Genomic DNA, 21,613 nt, shown 5'->3' on the forward strand with positions numbered 1-21,613 from the left:
CAGGACCAGTGATCACAGTAACCCGGTATATGTGGCAGTAGCACCATCCATACATAGTGCAGTGTATGTAATACATCAGACATATACAGGACCAGTGATCACAGTAACCCGGTATATGCGGCAGTAGTGCAGCCATACATAGTGCAGTGTGTGTAATACATCAGACATATACAGGACCAGTGATCACAGTAACCCGGTATATGCGGCAGTAGTGCAGCCATACATAGTGCAGTGTGTGTTTTACATCAGACATATACAGGGCCAGTGATCACAGTAACCCGGTATATGCGGCAGTAGGGCCAGCCATACATAGTGCAGTGTATGTAATACATCAGACATATACAGGGCCAGCGATCACAGTAACCCGGTATATGTGGCAGTAGCACCAGCCATACATAGTACAGTGTATGTAATACATCAGACATATACAGGGCCAGTGATCACAGTAACCCGGTATATGTGGCAGTAGTGCCAGCCATACATAGTGCAGTGTATGTAATACATCAGACATATACAGGACCAGTGATCACAGTAACCCGGTATATGTGGCAGTAGGACCAGCCATACATAGTGCAGTGTCTGTAATACATCAGACATATACAGGACCAGTGATCACAGTAACCCGGTATATGTGGCAGTAGTGCCAGCCATACATAGTGCAGTGTATATAATACATCAGACATATAAGGACCAGTGATCACAGTAACCCGGTATATGCGGCAGTAGCACCAGCCATACATAGTGCAGTGTATGTAATACATCAGACATATACAGGACCAGTGATCACAGTAACCCGGTATATGCAGCAGTAGTGCCAGTCATACATAGTGCAGTGTATGTAATACATCAGACATATACAGGACCAGTGATCACAGTAACCCGGTATATGAGGCAGTAGTGCCAGCCATACATAGTGCAGTGTATGTAATACATCAGACATATACAGGACCAGTGATCACAGTAACCCGGTATATGTGGCAGTAGTGTCAGCCATACATAGTGCAGTGTATGTAATACATCAGACATATACAGGACCAGTGATCACAGTAAGTAACACGGTATATGCGGCAGTAGCACCAGCCATACATAGTGCAGAGTATGTAATACATCAGACATATACAGGACCAGTGATCACAGTAAGTAACACGGTATATGCGGCAGTAGCACCAGCCATACATAGTGCAGAGTATGTAATACATCAGACATATACAGGACCAGTGATCACAGTAACCCGGTATATGTGGCAGTAGTGCCAGCCATACATAGTGCAGTGTATGTAATACATCAGACATATACAGGACCAGTGATCACAGTAACCCGGTATATGTGGCAGTAGTGTCAGCCATACATAGTGCAGTGTATGTAATATATCAGACATATACAGAACCAGTGATCACAGTAACCCGGTATATGTGGCAGTAGTGTCAGCCATACATAGTGCAGTGTATGTAATACATCAGACATATACAGGACCAGTGATCACAGTAACCCGGTATATGCTGCAGTAGTGCCAGCCATACATAGTGCAGTGTATGTAATACATCAGACATATACAGGACCAGCGATCACAGTAACCCGGTATATGAGGCAGCATGGCCAGCCATACATAGTGCAGTGTATGTAATACATCAGACATATACAGGGCCAGTGATCACAGTAACCTGGTATATGCAGCAGTAGTGCCAGCCATACATAGTGCAGTGTATGTAATACATCAGACATATACAGGACCAGTGATCACAGTAACCCGGTATATGAGGCAGCATGGCCAGCCATACATAGTGCAGTGTATGTAATACATCAGACATATACAGGACCAGTGATCACAGTAACCTGGTATATGCAGCAGTAGTGCCAGTCATACATAGTACAGTGTATGTAATACATCAGACATATACAGGACCAGTGATCACAGTAACCCGGTATATGCGGCAGTAGTGCCAGCCATATATAGTGCAGTGTATGTAATACATCAGACATATACAGGGCCAGTGATCACAGTAACCCGGTATATGCAGCAGTAGTGCCAGTCATACATAGTGCAGTGTATGTAATACATCAGACATATACAGGGCCAGTGATCACAGTAACCCGGTATCTGCGGCAGTAGTGCCAGCCATACATAGTGCAGTGTATGTAATACATCAGACATATACAGGACCAGTGATCACAGTAACCCGGTATATGTGGCAGTAGTGCCAGCCATACATAGTGCAGTGTATGTAATACATCAGACATATACAGGGCCAGCGATCACAGTAACCCGGTATATGCGGCAGTAGTGCCAGCCATACATAGTGCAGTGTATGTCATACATCAGACATATACAGGACCAGTGATCACAGTAACCCGGTATATGCGGCAGTAGTGCCAGCCATACATAGTGCAGTGTATGTAATACATCAGACATATACAGGACCAGTGATCACAGTAACCCGGTATATGCGGCAGTAGTGCCAGCCATACATAGTGCAGTGTATGTAATACATCAGACATATACAGGACCAGTGATCACAGTAACCCGGTATATGCGGCAGTAGTGCCAGCCATACATAGTGCACTGTATGTAATACATCAGACATATACAGGACCAGTGATCACAGTAACCCGGTATATGCGGCAGTAGTGCCAGCCATACATAGTGCAGTGTATGTAATACATCAGACATATACAGGACCAGTGATCACAGTAACCCGGTATATGTAGCAGTAGTGCCAGCCATACATAGTGCAGTGTGTGTAATACATCAGACATATACAGGACCAGCGATCACAGTAACCCGGTATATGCGGCAGTAGTGCCAGCCATACATAGTGCAGTGTATGTAATACATCAGACATATACAGGACCAGTGATCACAGTAACCCGGTATATGCGGCAGTAGTGCCAGCCATACATAGTGCAGTGTATGTAATACATCAGACATATACAGGACCAGTGATCACAGTAACCCGGTATATGCGGCAGTAGTGCCAGCCATACATAGTGCACTGTATGTAATACATCAGACATATACAGGACCAGTGATCACAGTAACCCGGTATATGCGGCAGTAGTGCCAGCCATACATAGTGCAGTGTATGTAATACATCAGACATATACAGGACCAGTGATCACAGTAACCCGGTATATGTAGCAGTAGTGCCAGCCATACATAGTGCAGTGTGTGTAATACATCAGACATATACAGGACCAGCGATCACAGTAACCCGGTATATGCGGCAGTAGAGCCAGCCATACATAGTGCAGTGTATGTAATACATCAGACATATACAGGACCAGTGATCACAGTAACCCGGTATATGCGGCAGTAGTGCCAGCCATACATAGTGCAGTGTGTGTAATACATCAGACATATACAGGACCAGTGATCACAGTAACCCGGTATATGCGGCAGTAGTGCCAGCCATACATAGTGCACTGTATGTAATACATCAGACATATACAGGACCAGTGATCACAGTAACCCGGTATATGCGGCAGTAGTGCCAGCCATACATAGTGCAGTGTATATAATACATCAGACATATACAGGACCAGCGATCACAGTAACCCGGTATATGCGGCAGTAGAGCCAGCCATACATAGTGCAGTGTATGTAATACATCAGACATATACAGGACCAGTGATCACAGTAACCCGGTATATGCAGCAGTAGCACCAGCCATACATAGTGCAGTGTATGTAATTAATCAAACATATACAGGACCAGTGATCACAGTAACCCGGTATATGCGGCAGTAGAGCAGCCATACATAGTGCAGTGTATGTAATACATCAGACATATACAGGACCAGTGATCACAGTAACCCGGTATATGTAGCAGTAGTGCCAGCCATACATAGTGCAGTGTGTGTTTTACATCAGATATATACAGATCCAGTGATCACAGTAACCCGGTATATGTGGCAGTAGTGCCAGCCATACATAGTGCAGTGTGTGTAATACATCAGACATATACAGGACCAGTGATCACAGTAACCCGGTATATGCGGCAGTAGTGCCAGCCATACATAGTGCAGTATGTGTAATACATCAGACATATACAGGGCCAGTGATCACAGTAACCCGGTATATGTGGCAGTAGGGCCAGCCATACATAGTGCAGTGTATGTAATACATCAGACATATACAGGGCCAGTGATCACAGTAACCCGGTATATGCGGCAGTAGTGCCAGCCATACATAGTGCAGTGTATGTAATACATCAGACATATACAGGGCCAGTGATCACAGTAACCCGGTATATGCGGCAGTAGTGCCAGCCATACATAGTGCAGTGTGTGTAATACATCAGACATATACAGGACCAGTGATCACAGTAACCCGGTATATGCGGCAGTAGGGCCAGCCATACATAGAACAGTGTATGTAATATATCAGACATATACAGGACCAGTGATCACAGTAACCTGGTATATGTGGCAGTAGTGCCAGCCATACATAGTGCAGTGTATGTAATACATCAGACATATACAGGGCCAGTGATCACAGTAACACGGTATATGCGGCAGTAGTGCCAGCCATACATAGTACAGTGTATGTAATACATCAGACATATACAGGACCAGTGATCACAGTAACCCGGTATATGTGGCAGTAGTGTCAGCCATACATAGTGCAGTATATGTAATACATCAGACATATACAGGACCAGTGATCACAGTAACCCGGTATATGCAGCAGTAGTGCCAGCCATACATAGTGCAGTGTATGTAATACATCAGACATATACAGGACCAGCGATCACAGTAACCCGGTATATGAGGCAGCATGGCCAGCCATACATAGTGCAGTGTATGTAATACATCAGACATATACAGGGCCAGTGATCACAGTAACCTGGTATATGCAGCAGTAGTGCCAGTCATACATAGTGCAGTGTATGTAATACATCAGACATATACAGGACCAGTGATCACAGTAACCTGGTATATGCAGCAGTAGTGCCAGTCATACATAGTGCAGTGTATGTAATACATCAGACATATACAGGACCAGTGATCACAGTAACCCGGTATATGAGGCAGTAGTGCCAGCCATACATAGTGCAGTGTATGTAATACATCAGACATATACAGGACCAGTGATCACAGTAACCCGGTATATGCGGCAGTAGTGCCAGCCATATATAGTGCAGTGTATGTAATACATCAGACATATACAGGGCCAGTGATCACAGTAACCCGGTATATGCAGCAGTAGTGCCAGTCATACATAGTGCAGTGTATGTAATACATCAGACATATACAGGGCCAGTGATCACAGTAACCCGGTATCTGCGGCAGTAGTGCCAGCCATACATAGTGCAGTGTATGTAATACATCAGACATATACAGGACCAGTGATCACAGTAACCCGGTATATGCGGCAGTAGTGCCAGCCATACATAGTGCAGTGTATGTAATACATCAGACATATACAGGACCAGTGATCACAGTAACCCGGTATATGCGGCAGTAGTGCCAGCCATACATAGTGCAGTGTATGTAATACATCAGACATATACAGGACCAGTGATCACAGTAACCCGGTATATGTGGCAGTAGTGCCAGCCATACATAGTGCAGTGTATGTAATACATCAGACATATACAGGGCCAGCGATCACAGTAACCCGGTATATGCGGCAGTAGTGCCAGCCATACATAGTGCAGTGTATGTCATACATCAGACATATACAGGACCAGTGATCACAGTAACCCGGTATATGCGGCAGTAGTGCCAGCCATACATAGTGCAGTGTATGTAATACATCAGACATATACAGGACCAGTGATCACAGTAACCCGGTATATGCGGCAGTAGTGCCAGCCATACATAGTGCAGTGTATGTAATACATCAGACATATACAGGACCAGTGATCACAGTAACCCGGTATATGCGGCAGTAGTGCCAGCCATACATAGTGCAGTGTGTGTAATACATCAGACATATACAGGACCAGCGATCACAGTAACCCGGTATATGCGGCAGTAGTGCCAGCCATACATAGTGCAGTGTATGTAATACATCAGACATATACAGGACCAGTGATCACAGTAACCCGGTATATGCGGCAGTAGTGCCAGCCATACATAGTGCAGTGTATGTAATACATCAGACATATACAGGACCAGTGATCACAGTAACCCGGTATATGCGGCAGTAGTGCCAGCCATACATAGTGCACTGTATGTAATACATCAGACATATACAGGACCAGTGATCACAGTAACCCGGTATATGCGGCAGTAGTGCCAGCCATACATAGTGCAGTGTATGTAATACATCAGACATATACAGGACCAGTGATCACAGTAACCCGGTATATGTAGCAGTAGTGCCAGCCATACATAGTGCAGTGTGTGTAATACATCAGACATATACAGGACCAGCGATCACAGTAACCCGGTATATGCGGCAGTAGAGCCAGCCATACATAGTGCAGTGTATGTAATACATCAGACATATACAGGACCAGTGATCACAGTAACCCGGTATATGCGGCAGTAGTGCCAGCCATACATAGTGCAGTGTGTGTAATACATCAGACATATACAGGACCAGTGATCACAGTAACCCGGTATATGCGGCAGTAGTGCCAGCCATACATAGTGCAGTGTATGTAATACATCAGACATATACAGGACCAGTGATCACAGTAACCCGGTATATGCGGCAGTAGTGCCAGCCATACATAGTGCAGTGTATATAATACATCAGACATATACAGGACCAGTGATCACAGTAACCCGGTATATGCGGCAGTAGAGCCAGCCATACATAGTGCAGTGTATGTAATACATCAGACATATACAGGACCAGTGATCACAGTAACCCGGTATATGCAGCAGTAGCACCAGCCATACATAGTGCAGTGTATGTAATTAATCAAACATATACAGGACCAGTGATCACAGTAACCCGGTATATGCGGCAGTAGAGCAGCCATACATAGTGCAGTGTATGTAATACATCAGACATATACAGGACCAGTGATCACAGTAACCCGGTATATGTAGCAGTAGTGCCAGCCATACATAGTGCAGTGTGTGTTTTACATCAGATATATACAGATCCAGTGATCACAGTAACCCGGTATATGTGGCAGTAGTGCCAGCCATACATAGTGCAGTGTGTGTAATACATCAGACATATACAGGGCCAGTGATCACAGTAACCCGGTATATGTGGCAGTAGTGCCAGACATACATAGTGCAGTGTATGTAATACATCAGACATATACAGGACCAGTGACCACAGTAACCCGGTATATGTGGCAGTAGGGCCAGTCATACATAGTACAGTGTATGTAATACATCAGACATATACAGGACCAGTGATCACAGTAACCCGGTATATGCGGCAGTAGGAGCAGCCATACATAGTGCAGTGTATGTAATACATCAGACATATACAGGGCCAGTGATCACAGTAACCCGGTATATAGGGCAGTAGGGCCAGTCATACATAGTGCAGTGTATGTAATACATCAGACATATACAGGACCAGTGATCACAGTAACCCGGTATATGTGGCAGTAGTGCCAGCCATACATAGTGCAGTGTGTGTAATACATCAGACATATACAGGGCCAGTGATCACAGTAACCCGGTATATGTGGCAGTAGTGCCAGACATACATAGTGCAGTGTATGTAATACATGAGACATATACAGGGCCAGTGATCACAGTAACCCGGTATATGCGGCAGTAGTGCCAGCCATACATAGTGCAGTGTATGTAATACATCAGACATATACAGGTACAGCGATCACAGTAACCCGGTATATGCGGCAGTAGTACCAGCCATACATAGTGCAGTGTATGTAATACATCAGAGATATACAGGGCCAGTGATCACAGTAACCCGGTATATGTGGCAGTAGTACCAGCCATACATAGTGCAGTGTATGTAATACATGAGACATATACAGGACCAGTGATCACAGTAACCCGGTATATGAGGCAGTAGGGCCAGCCATACATAGTGCAGTGTATGTAATACATCAGACATATACAGGACCAGTGATCACAGTAACCCGGTATATGCGGCAGTAGTGCCAGCCATACATAGTGCAGTGTATGTAATACATCAGACATATACAGGTACAGCGATCACAGTAACCCGGTATATGTGGCAGTAGTGCCAGACATACATAGTGCAGTGTATGTAATACATCAGAGATATACAGGTACAGTGACCACAGTAACCCGGTATATGTGGCAGTAGGGCCAGCCATACATAGTGCAGTGTATGTAATACATCAGACATATACAGGACAGTGATCACAGTAACCCGGTATATGCGGCAGTAGGAGCAGCCATACATAGTGCAGTGTATGTAATACATCAGACATATACAGGGCCAGTGATCACAGTAACCCGGTATATGTGGCAGTAGTGCCAGTCATACATAGTGCAGTGTATGTAATACATCAGACATATACAGGACCAGTGATCACAGTAACCCGGTATATGCGGCAGTAGTGCCAGCCATACATAGTGCAGTGTATGTAATACATCAGACATATACAGGGCCAGTGATCACAGTAACCCGGTATATGCGGCAGTAGGACCAGCCATACATAGTGCAGTGTATGTAATACATCAGACATATACAGGGCCAGTGATCACAGTAACCCGGTATATGTAGCAGTAGTGCCAGCCATACATAGTGCAGTGTATGTAATACATCAGACATATACAGGACAGTGATCACAGTAACCCGGTATATGCGGCAGTAGCACCAGCCATACATAGTGCAGTGTATGTAATACATCAGACATATACAGGACCAGTGATCACAGTAACCCGGTATATGCGGCAGTAGTGCCAGCCATACATAGTGCAGTGTATGTAATACATCAGACATATACAGGACCAGCGATCACAGTAACCCGGTATATGCAGCAGTAGTGCCAGCCATACATAGTGCAGTGTATGTAATACATCAGACATATACAGGACCAGTGATCACAGTAACCCGGTATATGAGGCAGTAGTACCAGCCATACATAGTGCAGTGTATGTAATACATCAGACATATACAGGACCAGCGATCACAGTAACCCGGTATATGCAGCAGTAGTGCCAGCCATACATAGTGCAGTGTATGTAATACATCAGACATATACAGGACCAGTGATCACAGTAACCCGGTATATGTAGCAGTAGTGCCAGCCATACATAGTGCAGTGTGTGTAATACATCAGACATATACAGGGCCAGTGATCACAGTAACCCGGTATATGCGGCAGTAGTGCCAGCCATACATAGTGCAGTGTATGTAATACATCAGACATATACAGGACCAGTGATCACAGTAACCCGGTATATGCAGCAGTAGGGCCAGCCATACATAGTGCAGTGTATGTAATACATCAGACATATACAGGGCCAGTGATCACAGTAACCCGGTATATGCAGCAGTAGTGCCAGCCATACATAGTGCAGTGTATGTAATACATCAGACATATACAGGGCCAGTGATCACAGTAACCCGGTATATGCGGCAGTAGTGCCAGCCATACATAGTGCAGTGTATGTAATACATCAGACATATACAGGACCAGTGATCACAGTAACCCGGTATATGCGGCAGTAGAGCCAGCCATACATAGTGCAGTGTATGTAATACATCAGACATATACAGGACAAGCAATCACAGTAACCCGGTATATGCGGCAGTAGTGCCAGCCATACATAGTGCAGTGTATGTAATACGTCAGACATATACAGGACCAGTGATCACAGTAACCCGGTATATGTGGCAGTAGTGCCAGCCATACATAGTGCAGTGTATGTAATACATCAGACATATACAGGACCAGTGATCACAGTAACCCGGTATATGCGGCAGTAGTGCCAGCCATACATAGTGCAGTGAATGTAATACATCAGACATATACAGGACCAGTGATCACAGTAACCCGGTATATGCGGCAGTAGTGCCAGCCATACATAGTGCAGTGTATGTAATACATCAGACATATACAGGACCAGTGATCACAGTAACCCGGTATATGCGGCAGTAGTGCCAGCCATACATAGTACAGTGTATGTAATACATCAGACATATACAGGGCCAGTGATCACAGTAACCCGGTATATGCGGCAGTATGGCCAGCCATACATAGTGCAGTGTATGTAATACATCAGACATATACAGGACCAGTGATCACAGTAACCCGGTATATGCGGCAGTAGTGCCAGCCATACATAGTGCAGTGTATGTAATACATCAGATATATACAGGACCAGTGATCACAGTGTGCTGTTCTATGTTACAGTAGTGCCAGTTGCCTAAGCTGGATATTATTTTTCCAGATGTAGGCATCATTCCATATTTCATGTCTCCTGGTCTGGTTGAGTGGCAGTAGAACCTAGCACTGGCTATGGACAGGGCCCATGTGTACATATCAGTGTCCTTATACAAGGATAGTGAATGTAATACAGTATTAATAAATAGTTCTACGCATACTTGCCAACACTCCCGCATTCTGCGGGAGGTTCCCGTTTTACTGGCCAGTCTCACGCTGCCCCGCAAACGCCACTCATTCCCCCGGAATCCTCCAGAATTCCTCAGTCCCGCTGAAATGTAAACTGCGCATGCGCAAACCTGACGATACGGGGGCGGAACTTGGCGGCCAGCCGCTGCCAGCAGAGCAAGACTGGTGAGCCACCCACAGTGTAGGCATGGAAACCACACAGCGCCACCCTCCCGCGGCAGCAGCGGATCCCTCCCCCCCAACCCCTCCGCGTTAGAAGCCAGTGCCCCTGAAGGGCAAACGAGGCTGCAGTGTCACAGCCAATGATGGGAGCTGGGTCAGCGTGGAGCCTCTCTGGAAGATTGAGAGTTAGGCTGCTGACAGCTCGGAGAGGATGGAGGAAGAGGAGGAGTGCCAGGTCCCCAGATGTGTTTGTGTAAAGGTTTTTTACAGTGATATGGTCAGCACATTTTGTGTTCACTTATATGTGTGTGAAAACATAGCTTTATAAAGACGCTGTATTTAGGCTGCCTAACCCTAACTCTAACCTTTCCTCGCTCGCAGCCTAACCCTATCCCCCCCACCCCCACAGGCTAAACCTAAACCCTGCCCCCCAAATGCCCCAGAGCTGGCAGAAGTTTGTTTGGGACACCGGCACCTCTTATTTAGATCCATGTCTGTATCCCTAGCAGTGTTGGGATTCCAACCGGACTTGGTCAGTGTTGGGGTTGTGATTTGAATTTATTGGGACTAGTTCTTAGTAGTCTAGAATTAGAGACTTCTCACAAAGCTAGTTCCAGCATATGTATCTTTTTATGGTAGACACAATTAAATTGCCCACAGACTGTCCAGCTTGGGACATTACTGATGTTGTAAGGGCAGTACAGACGGTGTAATGGTTAGCATTACTCACAGCACTGAGGTCATGGATTTGATTCCAACCACGGCCCTAACTATGTGGAGTTTTTATGTTCTCCCCATGCTTACGTGGGTTTCTTTCGGATACTCCGGTTTCCTCCCACAATCCAACACTATATTGATGGATTAATTTTTGCCAAGAGCCAATTAACCTAAGTGTGTGAGTGTACATGAGCAGACTAGATGGGCCAAGTGGTTCTTATTTGCCATCACATTCTATGTTTCTATGTTTGTGTGGGCTGTGTGTTTAGGGTGGCACTGACCCCTGTGGGTGTGTGTGTGTGTAGGGTGGCACTGACCCCTTCTGTGTCCAAACAGTGAAGGTTATAAAAATAAGTGGCAATAGACCCGCCCACAGGTGGAGATAGACACACCCTTAAGGCGGAGCATGACATACTCCCTCGGCGGTGTACCGCGCAAACTCTTATACCATCTAGAATCTCCCTGAAACTAGTTTTCTAAAGTAGGCAAGTATGGTTCTACGGCAGCTGAAAAGCCGCATGCCGGAGATACATTGAAAATAATCTTTTTGTATCCAACATATTTATCTCTCATAAATAACATAAGTCGGAAATAGGCTAAACATCCCATGCTAAATATACATATATAGTACAACCAGTAGGAGACAGAGCTAAATTTTACAAGCACACATTCTCCCACCTTATGGAACGACACCTGTATCTTCTTGCTGACAGCTGCTCTCTGGTCTCTCTGGTCCAGTGCTCTGATTGAGCGCTCAGCTCCAAACACACAGCCGACGTTCAGATCCACACACACAGCAGACTTGGGGGCTGACTCTGAATTGAGTAGTTATGCACCTTGGCAAAACCATGTCGCTCTGTGGGGGTGGGGGGTGTAACAGTAAAGGTTGATGACAAAATGATGACTTTATTTGCCCCCTTTTCATTGTAGCTTGGTTTGTCCCAGATAAGTTTCTTATTCTTTGTAGGAGAAACTACTGCCTCTGGGCATATGCAGCAGCTCTGTTCTTTCATTTACTGTGCATTGCAGTGGTTCCCAAGCTTTTTTGAATCACGACGCCCTAGATTATCAGAATTGTTTTCACGGCACCCCTAGGCCCTGAGGGGCATATTTACTAAGGTGCGGGTTTATAGAAGTGGAGTTGTTGCCCTTAGCAACCTACCAGGTTCTAGCTATAATCTTCTAGAAAGTGCTAGATAAATGAGAAAGAGAATCTGGTTGCTATGGGCAACATCTCCACTTCTATAAACCCACACATTAGTAAACATACCCCTAAGTTTCTTATTGAGAAATGTAGAAATTAATATTCAATTAAGTAAATATTTTTATATGTAAATATATTTATACTGTGTATACAGTATATATGTGTTTCTGGGTCCTAATTCAGACCTGATCGCCGTGCTGCAAATTTGCATAGGTCTGCTATCAGATAGTCGCCGCCCAGGGAGAGTGAAAGAAAACCCGCCCCCTGCAAGTGTGCGAATGCATGTGTACGCCGTGCGAAAACATCGCCAGGCAGCGGATGTCTGCAAATCCGCTCACAACTCACTCACCATCCAGTCTGTGCAGTGTGTGCGTAGCCCAGGACTTACTCTTACAGTGCGATACAAACAGGCTGATCGGGGGCGGAGCTGACGTCACGCACCCTCCCAGAAAACACTTGGGAACGCCTGCGTTTTTCCTGGCACTCCCAGAAAACGGGCAGTTACCACCCCCCAAACGCCCCGCTTCCTGTCAATCACCCTGCATACAGCTAGCGATCTATATTTTTGCACCATTCTGTTGCTGTTAGGCGTCGCGCCTGCACATTGCGGTGCATACACATGCGCAGTCATTCGATAATCAGCCGCTGTGCGAATTCGCACAACAGCGTTCAGGTCTGAACCGGGCCCTATATGTCCTTAGATACAGGTGTATGGTAAGGGGCAAGATTATCTCCTGTATGGCCACATATGTTATGACTGACAGCCACCAGCACTGGTTTTGCTTATTACATTGACCATAAATAATTTAAATTGGTCCTGGACCACCAACCCAGGGCACCCCTGCAAGTGTCCCGAGGCACCCCAGGGAGCCACGGCACACAGTTTGAGAATCACTCGTGTATTGCATGCCATGGCCACAGCTTTAGTAATCATATTACCTATTGTTCTGTTTTCATTATTTCAGCAGGAGTGGGAATTTTTGGGAAACTAGGGCCCCCTCCCCTCCCAAATGTGCCTATGAAAGAAGTTACCAAAGTGGCTGAGGGGCCTATTTATCAAGGTGAACAGGTTTTCCACATGTTTTATGCATTGAACCCATTCACTATTAGTGCCCTAGTGTGTCTGCTGTTAATTTATCTAGTGCAGCCCGCTGAGCCCTACTGTGTCCTGTTGGCAGGGCCGGCCCGAGGCCAAATTATTTGGTAAGCGAATAAATACTTTGGCTGCCTCCTAAACACTTTTGCGCGTGGTCTCATTGTGAAAGCCCAGTTGTAGTGCCCCTTACACATTTGCCCACTCTATAATTGCCCCTTACACATTTGTCCACTGTATAAGTGCCCCTTACACATTTGCCCACTATATAAGTGCCCCTTACACATTTACAGACTATATAAGTACCCCTTACACATTTGTCCACTGTATAAGTGCCCCTTACACATTTGCCCACTATATAAGTGCCCCTTACACATTTGCCCACTGTTGAAGTTCCCCTTACATATTTTGCCCACTTTAATACTTCCCCTTACATATTGATCTAATCAAAGTACTGTATTACATCCGCCATGCCCGGCACCGCACTATAGTACTAGAAGAAGAAAAATCTCAAAATAAACTACCGCTCCTAGTAGCCGGACAGCAAGGGCTTCTGGGAGCGGTGGTTTATTTTGCATGTACGGTAATGTGAAGAATCTCAAAATAAACTACCGCTCCCAGCAGCCCTTGCTGACTGGAAGCAAGGGATTCTGGGAGCAATAGTTTATTTTATTTTTCTTCACATTACTGTAGTGGGGTGCACTGCCGGACATAGCGCGGCGGCGCCAACATCACTGCCTGCTTGGTTAGTCTCCGGGGTAGGCGCTACATATCAGGGCGTATCAGGAATGGCCAGTGTTACACATATCGATGGCGCAGCTGAGTAGGGCGCCCTCCTCTATGCTGCGCCTTACTCAGCTGCGTAACCAGCGTATGCGTAAAACCAGCCCTGCCTGTTGGAAGGAGACATGGCTTTCGAAGAGGGATCCATTCAGATACCTCTACCTCCCCCTGACCAACTCATGCGTGGATTTAGTTTAAATGCATAGATGGTGCATAGATTATTTAAATGCAAGAAGTGCACGCAGAACAGATCCAGCACATGGGGGTGCACTTTATTGCTGGGACTGTGGTTCTCTGTTGAACACTGAAAGTTCTCACAAGCATTTGGCACTTTATCACCTTGAGTGGTTTTCCTTTGTGTTACACAAGAGTGCAGTGTATTTATCTCACACACCTACACATCATATGGTGTGGAACTAACCCTACAGGGTATTTGATTAAAGATTTTTTTTTTTTTTATGTTTATATATAGATTTTTGCTTTCAATAAGTTGTTTCACCTTGAGATAATTGGGATAATTGAAACCTGCGGAAAAAAAATCTCAACAAACTACACATAGGGGTAAATTTACTAAGGTCCCGATTTTGACCGAGATGCCGTTTTTTCATCAAAGTGTCATCTCGGTAATTTACTAAACTCAAATCACGGCAGTGATGAGGGCATTCGTAATATTTGGAAGTCCTAGGAAAAAAATCACGAATGAATACACCATCGGTCAAAACGCGGCTGTTTAAGTATGAATCTCGGTCATTTACTAAGAAGTGCAAAGCAAAAAAAAAAAAAACACTGCCGTGAAAAATTACAACTCGTAAAAAAGTGCTAAAAAAAAACAGACCTGCTTTTTTTATTCGTGATTGGATAGGCATGCAGGGATCCATGAGATCCGTGCATGTATATCAGTGGGAAGGGGTGGGAAAGTGATTATTTGTTCAAAAAAAATTGCGTGGGGTCCCCCCTCCTAAGCATAACCAGCCTCGGGCTCTTTGAGCCGATCCTGGTTGCAGAAATATGGGAAAAACATTGACAGGGGTTCCCCCATATTTAAGCAACCAGCATCGGGCTCTGCGCCTGGTCCTGGTTCCAAAAATACGGGGGACAAAAAGAGTAGGGGTCCCCCGTATTTTTAAAACCAGCACCGGGCTCCACTAGCTGGACAGATAATGCCACAGCCGGGGGTCACTTTTATATAGTGCCCTGCGGCCGTGGCATCAAAAATCCAACTAGTCACCCCTGGCCGGGGTACCCTGGGGGAGTGGGGACCCCTTCAATCAAGGGGTCCCCCCCCCAGCCACCCAAGGGCCAGGGGTGAAGCCCGAGGCTGTCCCCCCCCATCCAATGGGCTGCGGATGGGGGGGCTGATAGCCTTTTGTGATAATGAAAAGATATTGTTTTTAGTAGCAGTACTACAAGGCCCAGCAAGCCTCCCCCGCATGCTGGTACTTGGAGAACCACAAGTACCAGCATGCGGCAGAAAAACGGGCCCGCTGGTACCTGTAGTACTATTACTAAAAAAATACCCCAAAAAAGACAAGACACACACACCGTGAAAGTAAAGATTTATTACATACATGCACACAAACATACATACATACTTACCTTATGTTCACACGCAGGTCGGTCCTCTTCTCCAGTAGAATCCAAGGGGTACCTGTTGAATAAATTCTACTCACCAGATCCAGGGTCCCAGGGTCCGCGGGGCAACCATTTGTAATCCAGGTACTTGAATAAAATAACAAAACGGAGAGCCGAGCCACGCACTGAAAGGGGCCCCATGTTTTCACATGGGACTCCTTTCCCCGAATGCCAGAAACCCACTCTGACTGATGTCTAAGTGGGTTTCTTCAGCCAATCAGGGAGCGCTACGTTGTAGCACCCTCCTGATCGGCTGTGTGCTCCTGTACTGTATGACAGGCGGCACACGGCAGTGTTACAATGTAGCGCCTATGCGCTCCATTGTAACCAATGGTGGGAACTTTCTGCCCTGCGGTTGACCTAAAGTGACGTCACCGCTGAGCAGAAAGTTCCCACCATTGGTTACAATGGAGCGCATAGGCGCTACATTGTAACACTGCCGCGTGCTGCCTGTCACTCAGTACAGGAGCACACAGCCGATCAGGAGAGTGCTACAACGTGGCGCTCCCTGATTGGCTGAAGAAACCCACTTAGACAGAAGTCAGAGTGGGTTTGCGGCATTCGGGGAAAGGAGTCCCATGTGAAAACATGGGGCCCCTTTCAGTTCGTGGCTCGGGTATCCGTTTTGTTATTTTATTCAAGTACCTGGATTACAAATGGTTGCCCCGCGGACCCTGGATCTGGTGAGTAGAATTTATTCAACAGGTACCCCTTGGATTCTACTGGAGAAGAGGACAGACCCTCGTGTGAACATAAGGTAAGTATGTATGTATGTTTGTGTGGATGTATGTAATAAATCTTTACTTTCACGGTGTGTGTGTCTTGTCTTTTTTGGGTATTTTTTTAGTAATAGTACTACAGGTACCAGCGGGCCCGTTTTTCCGCCGCATGCTGGTACTTGTGGTTCTCCAAGTACCATCTTGCGGGGGAGGCTTGCTGGGCCTTGTAGTACTGCTACTAAAAACAATATCTTTTCATTATCACAAAAGGCTATCAGCCTCCCCATCCGCAGCCCATTGGATGGGGGGGGACAGCCTCGGGCTTCACCCCTGGCCCTTGGGTGGCTGGGGGGGGGGGACCCCTTGATTGAAGGGGTCCCCACTCCCCCAGGGTACCCCGGCCAGGGGTGACTAGTTGGATTTTTGATGCCACGGCCGCAGGGCACTATATAAAAGTGACCCCCGGCTGTGGCATTATCTGTCCAGCTAGTGGAGCCCGGTGCTGGTTTTAAAAATACGGGGGACCCCTACACTTTTTGTCCCCCGTATTTTTGGAACCAGGACCAGGCGCAGAGCCCGATGCTGGTTGCTTAAATATGGGGGGAACCCATGTCATTTTTTTCCCCATATTTCTGCAACCAGGATCGGCTCAAAGAGCCCGAGGCTGGTTATGCTTAGGAGGGGGGACCCCACGCAATTTTTTTATTTATTTTACACTGTTTAATTTAAAAAAAAAAAAAAAAATGAACCCCAGCACGGATCACACAGATCCGGCCGAGATTCATTTTTAAAAAGTCGGCAGTGTTTTGCTAATCACTGCCGTTAAAAAAAAAAAAAACACGAATGACATCGACATCGGAACAAAAGAAAAACCCGAATACGACAGCTTAGTAAATTAGGCGTAATAAATTCAAAAAGTTGCAGTTTTACACTTTCGATGTCATTCGTGATTGAACTTTGACCTGAAACGGGAAAATACGAATGTTAGTAAATTTACCCCATAGACTCTTTTGTACGTTTGTATTTTCTATATCTCCTTAAATCACCATTTAAGAAGTATTATGCTACACTACAGTCCAACATACTTTATTCCACCTCAGGCAGGTCAGACAATTTCATGCAGGATTTGCAGGTCAGGTTTTACAGGCAGTTTTAAAACAGTAACAGCAGTCACAGCAGGGTACAACAGGATACAGTCTTCCCAATGCAGTTGGTATAACACTTCCAGATGGCTCCTAACATAACCTTACACTCCAGTTCTATCGTTGAGTGACTGGTGACCTACTGAAAAAAACACATTTTTAAAGGTAGCAGACAAGTTGTAGTAATTAGCCCAGCTGTGGCTTACAACAGACTCAGCCAAAACCCAGACTGGATTCCATCAGATCTGGAGCTGCTGCTTCAGTCCTGCAGAAGCCTGTCGTTCCACATAAACCTCATGTGGAATCACGCTGTCCCTGCCACTATATAGATAGATAGATAGATAGATAGATAGATAGATAGATAGATAGATAGATCGATAGATCATTTTTAAATATATAGAAAAGAAAGACACATGAAAACACTGCCGCTATATGAAAAGAATGTCATTTACACTCCTGAATTGCAGACACCAGAGGTGTATTAGGCATAGGACTAAGTGGGCAGATCCCCTGTGGGCTGATGTACATTTGGGGCCTGTTTCGCTTGTTGACATGTGAGGGGTGGTGCTGCTGTCATGGTTACATGGTATACCTCTGGTGCTGCCCATGTGATGCCACTTTTACAAATTTTTCCAGGGCCGCTTTCAATCCCCAATCTGTCCCTACCCATTTTTGAAAGAAAGTGCAATGGAATGTGCTAGTACTACATAAATGTTAATAAATTAATTCAAATATAGATGCTACAGCCAAGAATTATAAAGCCTCTTGGTGTCACTGGGCCTTTCAAACAGCAGAGGAAATGTTAAACAAATTGTAATACCAGAAGCTATATTATACATTTATTTTTTCCCTGTTGGGGCCAATTTATTTTATTGTTTTCTGTGGGGGGCCAATGTGTGTGTTTTTCCTGCGGGGGCCATTAGATCTGCTTCCATTAATTTCCCAGACTGGTTTTCTATCCCACTCTACCCCGTCAGCCACTATTATATATGGTCATTTTTACTGAGCTCTGTGTCCCCCTCCTCAAAATTTTCCAAGAATGGGGGAAAAACAAACAAATATACAATAAAAATACATAAAAATACAATAGTGTGATACTGTATGTCCATAGATATGTAGATTTCTCCATAGTGATTACATAGTAATGTGAAAGAAGGTAAAGAAGGTGATGAGTACAGCCCCAGAGGGATAGCTTGACGGGAATATCACTTAGGGCATGATTGAGACGATGCTGTGCCCCGCTGTTGGGTCAAATATGCAAATGCTAGTATCAGCTCTCCCCTTGTGTACTAGTGAGCTGCTAACTTTGCAATCCCCGAGACAGCCAGTGTCAGTGCCCACGCACGATGTAACATAGCCGGTGGTTTTGGAGAATTCACCATCGGCACACTATCGCGTCCACCATCGGCAATTGCATCTTCTTACAGCAGGTGCAGTGTCTCCGTCTGTACATGGCTTCTGTGGGAGTGGATGTGCATCTGAGAACACAGCGGCTGTCACTGACGCGCCCGCGGACACATCCATGACTCGCCCACCAGGCAGATTTTTGGGCGTTCACTTCAAGCCATCTCCCAGTCACCGCCCAGGAATGCCCATAACTTTACCGCACAGATTCTAATACCGTTGGTCCCAAATGCAATAGCAGCACTCAAGTTAACGATGGCGCCATTGGTGGTTTCTGAATTTTTCGTATTTGCGCAAAGACAAACAATAGCAGGACTCTCTGGTGACCGCGACTCTGACAGAATCCCTCATCCACCATCGAAAGTTACTAAACATTGATGGTTTGCTTGTGATGGTTGAGCCTTTTATTCATGGATGGTGATGACCGATGTTTCTCTATCCTATTGTGACAAAGCTTTTTTTTTTCTTTTATTAGTTGGCGGCCCTGAGCACCAACCTCCCATTTCACGTTCCATACCCTGCCCTCCTTCTCTGATTGGCTCACCAAGTGATGCTGCTGGTGACGCCCATTAATGGTTTGAGTCATCAATAGATTTCCACTCGGATTTCTACCATCGATGGTTAACAATTTTATGGGCAAGTCTAGAAAATTACTGAGAACCTGAGATTACTCGCAATCTGGTAATCCCGATAAAACATACTTGCTGCTATAAGCATAGGGGGTCTACCAGTTACCTTAAAAAACACACAGATTGCTTAGCGCTGGCGGAATACTCGAGAGACCAAAGCACACATTAACAAAAATGTATTTATTGAACAAATAACAGAAACTAAACTCTCAAGAGTCAGTAATAAAAAATAGTAGTAATAATTGCACTTATTAAAGCATTCATATCAGGGGCATCTTAAGCAAGGAGGGGGCCCGTCTGCAGATTCAAGGTAGGCCCCCTCCTCTCCACGGCGCCATAGGCTCCGACACTGTGCAGAAGTCTCAGGTCTACGGAAACATGGCGCGCGCCATGTTCTGGAGACAAAATTCAAACTGCACATGCGCTGCGGGCATATTAGAAGGGATTTTTTTGCGCGACAGCAGCGGCTGCAGCGCCCGTCGCTGGACTCCGGAGAGGTGAGTACTAAAATATGGGTGCAATGTGTACGTTGTGGGCCCCCCGCTGGACCCAGGGGCCCTTGTGCACCCATGATAGAAACGCCAATGATTCATATGCAATAAAATGGATACAAAATGCAAACAAAGTTATTTTCTCTTACGTCCTAGAGGATGCTGGGGTCAATTTAGTACCATGGGGTATAGACGGGTCTCTTGGGAGCCATGGGCACTTTAAGAGTTTAATAGTGTGGGCTGGCTCCTCCCTCTATGCCCCTCCTACCAGACACAGTTTAGAAAATGTGCCCGGAGGAGCCGGTCACAGCTAGGGGAGCTCCTAGGAGTTCTTTTAGTTTTATTTTTTTTTTAAAGAGTTAGGTACAGGGAGACTGCTGGCAACAGCCTTCATGCTGCGTGGGACTTAGGGGGGGAGTAGTGTCCAGCCCTAGAGGTTAATGGCCCCTATCTCTGCTGACAGGACACTGAGCTCCTCAGGGTGATGATCGCAAGCCCCCGATGCGACCGCTCACTCCCGCAGCACTGCCGCCACCCCCTAAGAGAGCCAGAAGATCAAGGTGGTGAGTAGGACGCCGGCGCCCCGATAAGTGGGTCACCGGCGTGAATGGCGGCACAAGGGTAGGAGGCAGAGCGCAGCGCTGTAAGGCTGCGCTCCGGAAGGATCAGAGGTACAGTTGTGCGGCGCTGTGAGGGGTGCCCTGGGCCAGCGCAATACCCTAAACACTGGTCACTATGGCTATCAGGGACTCTGTACTGCTGCTAGCAACGATTTACCTCAGGCCAGTATAAAATCAGAAGTGCGGGAAGATGCGCCATTACAGGGGGCGGAGCTTCTCCTCAGAGCTGATCCAACACTCACCCGCGCCATTTTCTCCCTGCAGATCACAGCCAAGAGACGCTGACAGGGAACGCTGACCCTCCACATACCTCCAGCTGTCCTGTGCGGTACCAGGGGGCTATAGAAGGAGGGGAGGGGGGGAGAGTGTTATTCACTATTATTATTGCTGTTTAATCTATTAAGTCTACTCAGTCAGCGCCAGGCATTTATCATATAACTGCCTACTGGGGCGCTGTGTGTGCTGGCTCCTTATACTCTGTGTCTCTCTGAAGGTACTCTGGGGGCAACTGTGTCTGACATTTTC

Source organism: Pseudophryne corroboree, chromosome 2 (genome assembly GCF_028390025.1).
Source record: "Pseudophryne corroboree isolate aPseCor3 chromosome 2, aPseCor3.hap2, whole genome shotgun sequence".
NCBI lineage: Eukaryota > Metazoa > Chordata > Amphibia > Anura > Myobatrachidae > Pseudophryne > Pseudophryne corroboree.